The sequence below is a fragment of the Brienomyrus brachyistius genome, chromosome 4 (assembly GCF_023856365.1).
Source record: "Brienomyrus brachyistius isolate T26 chromosome 4, BBRACH_0.4, whole genome shotgun sequence".
Lineage (NCBI taxonomy): Eukaryota > Metazoa > Chordata > Actinopteri > Osteoglossiformes > Mormyridae > Brienomyrus > Brienomyrus brachyistius.
This window is the reverse complement of record NC_064536.1, coordinates 31,610,272-31,624,000: the sequence shown is the minus strand read 5'-3', so window position 1 is coordinate 31,624,000 and position 13,729 is coordinate 31,610,272. Positions and strand designations below refer to the sequence as shown.

The window sequence follows — 13,729 nt, the reverse complement described above, 5'->3', positions numbered from 1 at the left end:
GGATGTATAGGCAGGTATAATTTTTTTTCTTTAAAAGCTTTTAACCCCGTCAGCCCATTTTTAACTTTTCTCATAGCTTTGACATTTTAAACTTTTTTAAATAAAACTTTGTTTTTATCTGACATTTTATATTTATAATTATGAATTTATTAATGTATTAATAAATGAATTCTGCTTTCCCTCAATGACCGTTTTATTTTTTTTAAACTACTGTGTTACAGCTTTCTAATAAAGAATAATCTATCACACCCACAGAGAGCTGGGCCGGATATCGAAACCACAAGCCCAGATAGAGGTTAACTTGCTCTCCAAATTGCAGAATGAAAGACAACCAGGTCTAGTCCCTGAGGACTGATCATGAGGCTGATCGTGACCACTGATCTGGACCCCCTTGCCTTCTCACTGTGGATCTTCAATTCCACGTCACTCATCCCCCTCCCTCTGAGCCTCAACACCTACTTCTAGCAGAAAACAGCAATATTACCATTATTTTGCAATTATTATACTTTTTAACATCACATCTGTCTGTGACAGACAGGTTGACCCAAGACCAAGCTACGCCCTGCCCTTAGTACCCCAGTTGACATCCCTGATGGATCATTTCATCCTTTGCCTATGCAAGGAGGGAAGTGATGAGGAAACGCCTCCTTCTGTTACCAAAGAACAAGGGATAAGTTCTTTTCCTAACTTCGCTGGGTGTTTCACTGTGGGAGATACAGACGGCTCCCAGAATGCACTGCAGTATCCCGAATCAGGAAACTATAAACACCCAAAAGCTGATTCTTACACCAGTTCTGAGGGATTGGCTTCCAACACTGCATGTGCACGGATGGCCCTGAGACAGCCAGCCTGTAAAAACACACAAATGTGTACAATGTAGCTCAGCTTGCCACATTACAGATATCCTGGCCTGACACCCCCTGAACAAGGCCCATGATGTGGCCACACCCCTAACAGAATGGGCATCGTATCGCACCGAATCACACTGCATCACAATAGGGGTAAATGACATCGAATTACGTTAGTAGTTTCTTCATATGTATCTTAATGAATCAGATGGTTGCCAGTGCATTGAGATGTGTATCACATCAGCCTTAGTGATGGAGAGGCACACCCCTAATGTATAAGTTTAGGGTATAGCTTGTACAATGCAGTGAGGAAGCCTCTGGCGGGACAGTGATTTGCCCCTCTGGGGTGTGCCTCAGCAGAGGAAAGAGGAGGGGGGTAGAAAGCTGTCAGCTCCAGTGAAGAGAATCTGTAGGCCAAGTCTGCAATATTGTGACCACCAGCATGACTCTAAAAAGGATGACACTTGTATCCAAAAAGGAGGACTACAGCACAGAAAGGAGGATGACATCTGTGTGCATTGGTTCCCATATAAAATTTGGTCAATGAACAAATTCCTCGATCAGATTCCATTTTTTTAAACTAATGTAACGCCGGTGGGGCGCATATCCCAGCATGCCCCGCGTACAATTGTAAATAGAAGGACCACGACAGGCACCCAACAAGCACCGAACCCAAATACACAGATGGGAAACACAATGTAGTCAGATGCTGAACTGCGAAATGCACATGCAGTGACAGATTTACACACACTAAATACACGTTAGGATCGGACAGGGTATACACACAAGACATGGGCAAAGTGTAAAGTGAGGTAGACCTTCAACAGCATGTCAGTCCATTGCAGGGCAATGGAAGCTGGAGAAATGCCATGTGAACAGCAGAAATGTGATCATACAGGATGTGAGGGTGAGACTGTGTGCTGTATACAGAGGGTCTGACCTCATGGCTTTGTTTCAGTCTTTAGTATTGTGATGACATTGTGATAGCCCAGTGATAACTATACTGGATGGGTGGTACCCCTTTAAAGAGCAAGGGGAGATGGGATACCATTGTGGTATGCAAGCAGGTCCTCAGGGTTGTCACACATGTTTTTGTGAGGTGTACACTGCTGGTTGCTTGAGCCCCTGGATGAGACACTGGTCAGTGCCCTGCAGAATCGCTGTGGGCAGTGTGAGGACTTCTGCCCTCTCAGTTAAACAACAGGCGCAGGCACTGAGTCAAATGAGTCTCTCTGCATCCTGGCTAATGATATCAAGGTGTTGTGTAGGCGTGTCTGTGCTCACATGGCTCTATCAGTACAGAGTGAACTGGCCAGGGATCAGTTTATCCAGACACTTAACCCCAGATAGCTCACATTCAGACACAGCCAACCCACCCTTGTATGCATGTCTTTTCTTTTTGGTAAGAAGTTGAACTTATGTTTAATATGTTTTATAGTAAAACAATTAACTGGAAAATAAGGATGTTATTTTCTTTTATGAAAAGACTGATATTGAATACAATAGGAAATTTGTATTAAACCCTTTTAATTTACATGGGAAATATTTTATTCATAGATGTAAATATGGACAAAGAAGGAACCCAGGATCCAGGACTTTAAAATCGAAATGGGACTTTATTTCCAAACCCTGCATGGATCAAAAAACAGAAAAGCTGTTAAGACCATGGATGCATTTTCAGCCTTGAGCTTACCGTTATAACTTTTTCTCCTTTTTCTATTCTGTGCATTTACCCCTGTCTGTATCTTGCTGTATTTCGTTTTGTTAAGTGTGTTCAAATGAGAACATCTGCATGTTGTTGTTTGGAATGCTTAATAATAAATAATAATAATAAAAAAGAGTCTCATGCGTGCAGCCATCTTTGTTTATGTACGGCTTCAGGGTACAGCCATGTTTGTTTACATTCTTTTTTTTCTCCCAAAAGCTTTATTAACAACATAAAATTCAGAACAATATACAGAAATACAAATTCTCATGGCCGATGTAAGAACTATAAAGAATAAGCTAGGGGGCAATCTACCGAAAAAAAAACAAAATAAATACACAATATGGGAGCATGAATAAAAAGGGACACTTTAAACAATAGGTTTTCATTAATCTGATGTGAGATGATTCTAGCGCTTTTCCAGTTTTTTTTAATCTACTTAAAAAAGGATATTACAATTTAAATTTATTCAAGAACCAGGGAAAAGAGGGCTTGTTACTCCTTCACTTACTACAGTGTCTTTGTTTACGTTCGGCTTTAGGGCGCGGCCATCTTTGTTTACGTTCGGCTCCAGGTCGTGGCCATCTTTGTTTACATTCGACTCCAGGGCGTGGCCATCTTTGTTTACATTCGGCTTCAAGACGCGGCCATCTTTGTTTACATTCGGCTTCAAGACGCGGCCATCTTTGTTTACATTCCAATTAAGGGAACAGAGGGTTCTGTCATTCACCACAGCAGCATATAAACGGGATATACATACACCGCAGTACCCCACTGCACCCTCTGTTATATACTAACCCTGTGCGGTGAGTGTGCGCATCCTAGCCGATAGAAAGTACTTTTGTTTCATGCACGCAACACGTCCACACAGTAAATGGCAACCTAACCATCTGAATCCTACAATGAAAACGCACACAGATACTGAAACTTTGGCTGAGATCCATCGATCTTGGAACCTTGATCGTAGAGGACCCTCCTATATACTAAATACACATAAAGTTATATTGATATAAGTTCTCCGAAGCTCTTGACTGCTAAAACATATTTTTTTCTCTGCTTTTAACTTTTGAATTTATATATCTGTCATTAGTTATATACATTTTTATTGTGGTGGATGTATGGTGTAATTTGTAAGTTTAAGTAAAGAAATTCTGTAATATCACTACAAGAAACTTAATATACAATACATAAAGTCAAACTAAGCTGCTCGTTTTGTATTTAATGGTTTTCCGTTTGAGGAATTTGCATATAATTGCAGTGCATGATGAGTATGATCTAAAGTCGTCCTCATCCGTCTGACGACATACATCAAGACTAGGAAGGTGCATAATGTTCATGCCTGGTTGCATTTGTTGGTGCAGAAAGTAATTCAATTTCGCCATGTAGGCTAGGTTTTTAAAAACTGCTTTTTGTTGGACATAGCGTCTTGTTACACTACATATTTCTGATAGGTGAAGTTGGAGTTGCTCCTAACCGTGCATAGTGGAGTTGAACAATCACAACTTCCCAGAATATTACAGTAACAGGAGGACGGTAAAGAACTCTTATTCATTCTATGTTATGTGGGCGACGTAATAGTCCACAAGTTTGTCTTAATACACACGACATTCAAGCCATTAAATGATATGGATACCAATATATACAGTAAACTGGTGAAATTTGCAGATGACACCAAGGTGGGTGGTGTAGCAGATACTGAATCAGCGGCTCAGCAGCTACAGCGGGATCTTGGTTTAATTAGTGACTGGGCCGATACCTGGCAGATGAAATTTAACGTCGATAAATGTAAGGTACTCCATCTAGGGAGCAGAAACATAAAGTACAGGTATTTCATGGGTCTCACTGAAATAAAGGTAGCCGATCATAAGAAAGACCTTGGTGTGTATGTTGATGCTTCCATGTCCCATTCTCGCCAGTGTGGGGAAGCAATAAAAAAGGCCAATAGGATGTTGGGTGTCACGCCCACGCCACCAGATGCAAGGCATTAAGTGTGACGACCAGGAACATATAAACGGTCAAACAACCCCTCATCCTTGCGAAGTATTGAGCCAATGTTTACAAGCCATACTGAGCGTTTTCTTGTCCTAAGTCTTCCCTTACTACCGAACCCTCTCTGTTTACCTTTTGTCCATTCCTTAACCTCCTTCCTTTTCCGTTCCAGGCCCATTCCCGATCCTGACCCGCTTGTCCCGCTGAGCCCGGCACGTTTCGTCCCCACTCCCCTGTGTGGTCCCGTCTCGTGCTTCTGTGTAGGACTGACCACCCGGCTACTGACCTTCTCGCCCGTCCACCGACTTCTCTTCTTGAACGTCCCTTATCTTACTTGTGCTTCACCAGAGCAATTAAACCAGACGCTGGTTTGCAACCCTGGATCCTTGTCTTTCTGTCCTAGGCCGCCTGACATTGGGGTATATCTCCAGGTGTGTGGAGTTTAAGTCAAGGGAGGTAATGCTAATTACCACAATTAATTATACAATTCCTTGGTGAGACCTCACCTAGAATATTGTGTGCAGGTTTGGTCACCATATCTTAAAAAGGACATTGTGGCCTTAGAAAAGGTGCAGCGTAGGGCCACAAAAATGATTCCTGGTCTTAGAGGAATGTCATACGAGGAACGGTTACTTGAGCTGAATCTGTTCAGTCTCAAGCAAAGGAGACTGAGGGGGGACATGATCCAGGTATATAAGATTCTAACAGGTTTGGATGCTGTTCAACCAAATAGTTACTTCAGCATTAGTTTAAATACACGAACACGTGGCCATAGGTGGAAATTAGCGGGAGAACATTTCAAGCTGGATTTAAGGAAGCACTTCTTTACACAGCGCGTAGTCAGAGTATGGAATAGCCTTCCTGATAATGTAGTGCAAGCTGAATCCTTGGGTTCCTTTAAATCAGAGCTAGATAAGATTTTAACGACTCTGAGCTATTAGTTTAGTTCTCCCCAAGCGAGCTTGATGGGCCAAATGGCCTCCTCTCGTTTGTATAGTTCTTATGTTCATTGCAGAATAGAAACCCACAAATGCAGCTCCCTCCACCAGCAACGCCAACCAGCTTAAGCGCTTCTATGCTCAGTTTGATATGGACAATAAAGAAACTGCCACAAAATCCATGCCCCCTGATGACCAACCCCTTATAATTCCACCACCGTTGTGGGGTCCGTACTACAAAGGTAAGCAAGGTAAGCTGCAAAGTGCAGACAAATTTACAACCTACCCTACCAGGGGGTTCATTTGAAGCCGGCACCCGGCGATATTTCGCCGCCTGTGGGTAAGTACATAGCTACTTTCAGTTGTTGAAAAAAAAAATCTGCCTCTGTTACCAGAATCAAACGATCAGCACTCGGTGCCACAATAAAAGATTTATTTTGCAGAAATTTCCGTGTTCTGTCTAGGCGCGGCCATCTTCGTCTTAGCTTGGCTTTCTTAATTCTTATCTTCGTTTTGATTGGCTATTTTTGGCAAGTTTTTATTCTGCGTTTTCTGATTGGCTGATTGAGGCAAGTGGACAAAATGGCGTCTAGAAAGCGAAGCAGCCTTCTTGACCAGTGGCTGCAACCGAGCGCGAAATTGCCCAGGACTGAAGGAACTGAAGGTGAGACCAGCATGGCGTAATACTATACTATTTCATCCCGGTGTCGTCGCTTCGTTTGCTGCATGCATTGCATTGACATACGACTCGACTCGTCGACTTATTCACACAGTACAGATGCACATTTATCAGACCAGCAGCAGACGATCGATATCTTCGTTCGTTCGAGCCAACATCGGCGTAAAATTGGTGAAGAATATGGGGAGATATTGCATGACACTGATTTTGTTTGAAAGCTAAGGCCGACAGCTTATTTACAAAGTGAAATATTCTGACAAAAAAAACGACAGAACGCTGGAGCATCTGAACTCGCTGATCTAGTTATGTGTAGGCTAGCTACTATTACTAGCCATATAAAATACAGCGATGACGTCACGATCAGCCGAGCTTGTTTACAAACATTAACACGTGTTCCAAGTTAACCCATTTTGACAGTTTTTATACCATGCGTGAAAATTCAGTCTTTCTTAGTAAATTCAGTCTTTCTTATTTGATTTTCAGATTGATTATTTACCCTGTACTGTGCCTGTGGAATATTTCTAGCCGAGTCTTGACATGAGTGTACCTGGTAGGATTATGGAATTATTTTGATTTAGGAGACCACTGAATTTACTGAATTTAAGAAGCTACATTCAGACAGTTGTAGGTTCCTTTAACATGTCTAATAGGGTGTGAAATAAATAAAGTCATAGACATAATTTCCTTTGTCACGTTAACTTTATTTTTTTAAATGATTGGTTAATGGTTAAAAGTCTTATTTCAGACACTGGTAAGCTGACATCTTGTTGATGAAACCATTACTTGATAATTGAGCACTGCAACTGACCAGTACATCAATCATTAATCAACATAATCTGAGAATGAGATACATTTGGTGTCCTCAGTAACAGACTGCTACTACTACTGTATGATGAAAAATAACCCAGAGTTTGTGTCAGTAAAATTTGGTGGAATGAGGCCTCTAAGATGCCTGAAAAAGGGACTATTAATGGGTCTACATTTCAAAATTTCCTCAGAAGGACCCCTACCACCCCCTGAAATTGGTTTACGTCTCATGTCTCAGAGTTTGCATGTCGAGTTTCCCTAAACAATGGTAGCCACCTACTTTCAAGGTGGTAGCCTCCTTCTCCTGAAACTAATGAACCCCCTGCCCTACATAGTGCACTACGTTTACTTTGTACTATGAGTTCTGTCTTTGCACCATATCTGTTTGGCACTATATGTCAGTCATTCCTGTTATTCAGTGATTTTTCTGTCCCCATAGTTTACTTACATTTTCTCTAACATGAGTCACATATTTAAAGCAAATAGCTTATATATTTAGGTCTTTGTTATCACATAAAGAGATATAATACGTATTAAAATATCATTTTGTATATACACACCTTTTTTGATGTATGCATTAAGGCTGCTATGATTAGTGGACATAGTGCATGACATGTCTTTCTTCAATATCACTACGTAATTATTGGAGTAGTTATTCTCTATAGCCCTGCAGTGACATACAGTTTGTTGTTGTCAAAATTAAACTTAAACACTCAATGTGATTTTATGCAGGAAAATTAATCGTTTAGATTGTTCGACCAATCATTAAAATAACTGATAGATTAATCAGTAGAAAAATAAACGGCTGTAACCACTTATTTGTGCACGAATCTCCTTGCATCAGAGGAAGCTGGAAGGGGGGATGTGACCTTTATGGAGTAGAATGAGACAGAAGAGCTGTAAAATAAATGGTTATGCTAACTGCAGTGAGGCCTCTTTCACGCAGATCTGCTCAGACTGTCTAGTCAGACCATGAGAGTCAGTTAATGAAGGAGGTTTGGATTGTCTGCTGGGAACCTGTACAGCCGGTGCTTTGTACTGCTGATGGCCTCTTCTTCACACGTGCTTTGCTGCCACCTGCTGGTTAAAAAAAATCTTATTGCATTGCTTATTGTTAAAAATTGTATAATTGTGATTATTTTGATTTAATAAATATTCTGATTTAATTAATATTTTACAAATATTTCAAAATTAAATGTAAATAGTTGTGGATTTCAGATCAGAGCTCCCCCTCAAAGCCCACCAATCAGTGACCATCTTGTAGTATAATGAAAGACATGAAATTAGGACTTTTTTTCTCATCCTGTAACGTCTCTCCTGCATGCCCTGTTGCTGTACCACAGTTCCTCCTGTCATCAGAAGCAGCACCAGCACCTGCCTGCCATCACCTGCCCACTTTGAGACTCAAATCTTAAAATATAGACAGTGTGAATTGGGACCTTGACATTTTGCTCATATCACTTCCTGTGCCGGCACTTGGAGGATGGGCTTCCCCTTTGAGTCTGGTTCCTCCCAAGGTTTCTTCCTTCTAAGGAGTTTTTCCTTGCCACTGGTTTGCTCTCTGGGGGCTTTGGGCAGGGGATAAGGTAAAGTGATTTGAGACAATGTAATGTGAAAATGCATGACAGAAGTAATGTTGAATTGAATTGAAATTAATCACACCAGCTTGTCTCAGCTGACAGCAGCTCTTACTTATCTGATGAGGGGTAAGGGGAGAAAGATATCACATACCTTCTAGTCAACATCAAAATAAATATACATATAATAATGTATTGGAAACTGGTATAATACTCACTAAATGGGACCTATTATGCTTTTCCCTTTCTATTAGTGTGTTTTATGGCTTCAGGTGCATGTAAACAGTCTGTAAATTCTTAAGACGCAAAGTACATAGAAAAGGGAGTAACTTTCACCACAGAAACCACTCTTCTCTCATCTGCCTAAAACACCTCATTGGAATTCCAGCCCTTATTTTCACAACACGATGAGGTCTCTTCATAACACAATCCTTATTGGCTGTCTACCTACAAGGATCTGTCTGCCAACTGCAAGACAGGGGAATGAAGGGTAAGCCGACCAATCAAACCACACGGGACTCATTGGGGGTGGGATTAGACAGAGGGTGAATAGAGATATGCATTAATGAGAAAATATGTGTTTTTGGAACACTGAAGCATGCAAACTCTATTCTTGTAGAGCCTAAAAATAGAATTATAAATTGAAAGTGAGCATAATAATGCCCCTTTAAGCAACAGTAGGCTGCTGTCTATGGTGCTGAATGCCCGAATTGGCAAATTTTACATAAAATTCCTTTATCTAATGTAACTATAACCCTCTAATTTTGTTGGCAGTGATGCTATGTGAAGTCTACTAGGTTGGTATTGAAAGGATTACAGTGGGTAATAGGTGATTTAGATGAACCTAGATGAAATTTGACATCCAAAAGGGTTTGGGCACTCAGTTCAACTTTGGACAACAAATCTTCCCAGAAGTTTCTCTCTGTGTCTCTTGATAGTTATTTTCTGTTTCACCTGAATCAAGGAAGAATCAAATGCACAAGCACACTGTAGGATATATAAGATGCAAACCCATTAAAAAGCTTTTTGTTTAAATATTATAAAACATATTTACATACATTAATTAAGTGCTTTGAAACTTCATTTAGAAAAAGCAGGCGATGACCAGCCCAACCAGTAGTTCCATCTCTGATTTTTCAGAATCTCTTGTCCCTTGGATAACTTTTGAAGTCATGATATAACTAATTTTCAGCTCTGTCTTCAACTTCATCAGTTAGATGATCATTGTGGAGGGAAATGCAGTGAAGCCATGAAACATGCTAGATTTAAACTTTTCAGGTGTTTCACTGAGACCCATTGCCAATAAGAATTACCAAAATCACCAGGTAATTTAATTTAATAATTTAAAGTAAAAATTAATTTAATTTAATTAAGATAATAAATTACCTTTGTCTTTTCTATTTATGTGTGCAGTTTCATTATGGGTTATTGCACTTAATTTTGAGTACTCAGTTACAAAGAGAATGGGTCACTCCAGTATCGATGGGTGTCCCAGAAGGGGGCCCGGCCGTGTCTCGATCTCCCGGAGAGGGAGACGGGGACACACCATCCATGGTCGCTGCTCCGGCCCCGCTGCATGCTCCCACCCTGCAAGGCCCTTGGAGCCCTCCAGGTCCTGCTCCTGCCCTGTTCCGCACTCTGCCGCTGGACTACTGCATCTGGGCACTTCACTCTATATTTACATTTATTTAAATTACATTTTTTTTTGCTTTTTAAAAACTAATCCCTTCCTTATTCCCTTTAGAGATATTTAATATGATTATTAGGATAAAATATACCATGTCAAATTCAGTGTATACGTGTCTACTTGGCTCATAAAAATGATTGACTGAAGTCAGCTTCCAAAAACCATTGGCGCTGTGTGTACAGTGAGTCGTGTCATTTGATTTAGGCTTAAAAAGCTTTTGTTGAAAAAGACATATTTCGCATATACCTATTTTGTGTCAAGTGTGTGTAGATTGTAAAATGAGAGTTAACTGTAAAATCACCATTAATCCTGCAAGAATTTTCGTTATGACTTCAAAAGTTACCCTGACAAGGCATTCTGTACAATCAGAGATGCAATTGCTGGTTTGAACGTAAAGTTTCAAAGCGCTTAATGTATATGTCTGTTTTATAATGTTAAAACAAATCTTTAATGTGTTTGCACCTTATATCTCCTACAATGAGCTTGTGCATTTTATTCCTCTTTGATTGGAGGGTAACGAGAAATAACTAGCAAGACAGACAGAGAGAATCTTTTGGGAGGCGTTATTGTCCAAAGTTGAACTGATTGTCAGAAGTTCATCTAAATCACCTATTACCCACTGTAATCCTTTCTATACCCACCTCTTTAGACTCCTAAGAGCATCACTGGCAACAATATAAGAGGGTTACAGTTAAATTAGGTAAAGGAATTTAATGTAAGATTTGCCAATCCAGGTTTTCAGCACCATGGACAGCAACCTAGTGTTGCTTAAAAGGCCATTATTATGCTAATGTTCACTGTTCACAACTTCTACTAGAATAGATTCACATGCTTCAATGTTCCAAAGACACATATTTACCCCAAACACTGTGGTATTACGCATTACCGTAATACTGCCTAGCAAAGACAAAATGGCATAAGGATTTACAGACAGACTTTACAGACAGAATTGTGTAGTTTCCCTTAGACAGACAGATACATGGTTTACGGGCTTGAAAGCAGTTAGATCAACAATATCCAATCAGGCGCAAATGCAATAAGCACCAACTAAAGATGCTGCTTCTGATTGGACTAGCTTCAAATTTGTCCCTCCCTGACAATCAATTCTGGCTTTCTTTCGTTGAACATAGTCTTAAGAATAATAATTTTTAGGTGGTTCACTTTTACAAAATTACTAAATTATTGCCGGTTAAACATAAACTTTCTGATAGAGAGATGGTGCAGAGATAAGCAGCATCTCTTCAGATGTTATTTCTTCACAATTTGTTTTGTTAACATATTTAATTCAATAGAAACTGGTGATGTAGAAATGTGTGTTGGATAAATTTTGTTATGTACATGTGCTTGTTTCCTTCCTCTGTTTCTATCTTCACTCCAGATCCCACATCTCCAGCCCGCTGTTCCTGGGAAAAGCCACCTGCCAATCATCCTTGGAGCAGCAGGAATTCTCAGGATCTCCTACATCACAGATCACCTAATAATCACAGGACCTGTCGACGACTGGAGAAAAGGAGAAACACTGAAGTACAATGGGCATTTTGCATGCTTTTCATCATAGTAAATTACATTTATCTCTAATGTTTCTGTGTGCATTTTCATTATAGTTAATTGCACTTAGTTGTGATTACTCAGTTACAAAGAAAATGGGTCACTCTATAATGGGTGATGGTATGCTTTTAGCTGTGCTTCCACAGGTTGTATTTGACTTAGTGAACAACTAAATTTGTCTCATTCACTTGTGTTTTTGATTGTGTGTATATATGTAATTCTAAAAGTATACCCATACATTGTTGAACAGGAAATACAGACTCATCCATACGACTGCCAGACAGAGGTGCATGATTCGTCACTCCACATAACACGTTTCCACTGCTCCACAGTCCAGTGGTGGTGTGCTTTACACCACTCCATCCGACTCTTGGCATTGCGTTTGATGATGTGAGGCTTGCTTGAAGCTGCTCAGCCATAGAAGCCCATTCCCTGAATCTCCCAGTGCACAGTGTTTGTGCAGGAGTTAATGCCAGAGAAAGTTTGGAACTATAAAGTTTCGAGTCCACAAAGCATTAGCAATTTTTACACAATATGCACCTTAGCACTTCACACTTAGTTACTTCACATGGCCTGCCACTTTCTGGCTGGGTTTCTGTTCCTAAACACTTTAACTTTGCAATAAAACCACTTACAAGTGACTGTGAAATATATAGTAGGAAAAGAATTTCACAAACTGACTTGTTGCAAAGGTGGTATCCCGTGACAATAGCAGGCTAGAATTCACTGGGCTCTTCAGAACAACCCATTATTTCACAAATGATTGTAAACCAAACTGCATGACTGGGATTTTACACACTTTTGGCAATGGGTCTGAACATTGCACGGTGATGATGAAATCATGCTCAGGCCTGGAATGTTTAGCGCAATGTGTCCGCAGACAAGTGGGGCAGTGGGGGGGGGGACAATCATGCTCAGACATGGTACAAGGCCAATTGTGAGTACATCCTAACACTGACCATTTGCCAGGCTGAGCACTACCTGGGAGGGTCCTGGAGCAACTACTGAAAGATGTGGTGCAACTCTACTCACCTCAGCCACCTGACAGACAACCTCAGTGCCTCCAAACCTACAATGAAAGAGCAGCCTGCAAGGGAAGAGCAGGCCATGAAATACAGACACCATCACGAAGGGCTACGGAACCAGACTCCACTCACTCACAGAGATGGAACTCAGGCGTTCATGACGAACCATTTGCATTATTTGTGATTATAGCATTATTAAGTGTTTCCTCTGTTTATGTTAAAGTTCAGTGGTCAGTTTAACAGATAAACCACACACAGTTCCTCAAAGTGGTCGGATCCCACGCAATGTATTTGACTTGAATATACCTGCATTTAAGCAGGTTATAGGAAATTATAATCACTCTGAAACAGAATATGTTAGGGTTATCTTCTTCTAAAGATACGCTGGAAACCAACCTGTCTCTGAACACAGAACAACACGGACAGCTGCAATGACTTTTTACTTGCTGCAAGGGAAGTCCGGTCCTGACTGCGAGGTGTCAGCCTCTCAGTCGAACTCAGCCAACTTCGAAAGAGGAACTCCCCTCGCAGTATCTTTTATTGAGGTACACAAACAGGATATGCAAATAACATTCAACATTGTTTATCGCCATGTATGGGGGTGGAAATTTTCAAGCGACAGTTCTTAAGAAGTGTTATTGCTAAATTAAGATCAAGGTGCTGCAGGGTGTTATTTCCAAGCGTCTAGCAAAATGACAATAAAAAAGTACATATTTCTCTAACATAATATCAAAAAGGTCTGAAATATTCACAATGAATATGAGTCTAAAAGTTTGGAAAGCACAAAAAAGCCCAGTTATGTTAATTATCTATTTTATTTCAATGGATTAAAAATAACAAATAATAACAAAATAACAAAGGAAATTTAAGTGCATATTTTATTTGTACCATTTGTTTCTGTCAGCGCTACTAATGATTACAGCCTA

At 40.3% G+C, this 13,729-nt stretch overlaps 1 protein-coding gene and 1 long non-coding RNA gene across 5 annotated transcripts in view; both read right to left on the bottom strand.

Annotated features, from left to right (window-relative positions):
- The window catches only part of LOC125740327 (uncharacterized), a 29,500-nt gene extending 23,669 nt beyond the window's left edge, over window positions 1-5,831 (bottom strand). For 2 of the 4 annotated variants that reach the window (XM_049011296.1, XM_049011292.1), the window contains exon 1: window positions 5,772-5,831. The gene's annotated coding sequence lies outside the window, so the exon portion shown is untranslated. Of the gene's footprint in view, window positions 1-3,064; window positions 3,144-5,766 lie in introns of those variants that run through there. The other 2 variants (XM_049011295.1, XM_049011294.1) reach the window with 2 other exon arrangements.
- A 1,996-nt stretch (window positions 5,832-7,827) lies between these two features.
- Window positions 7,828-11,720, bottom strand: LOC125740371 (uncharacterized). The gene is made up of 3 exons (XR_007397595.1): window positions 11,569-11,720; window positions 8,406-8,534; window positions 7,828-8,046 (listed from the first exon to the last, which is right to left on the bottom strand). It is a non-coding gene; the product is annotated as an uncharacterized LOC125740371 (long non-coding RNA).
- Between the last annotated feature and the right edge of the window lie 2,009 nt (window positions 11,721-13,729).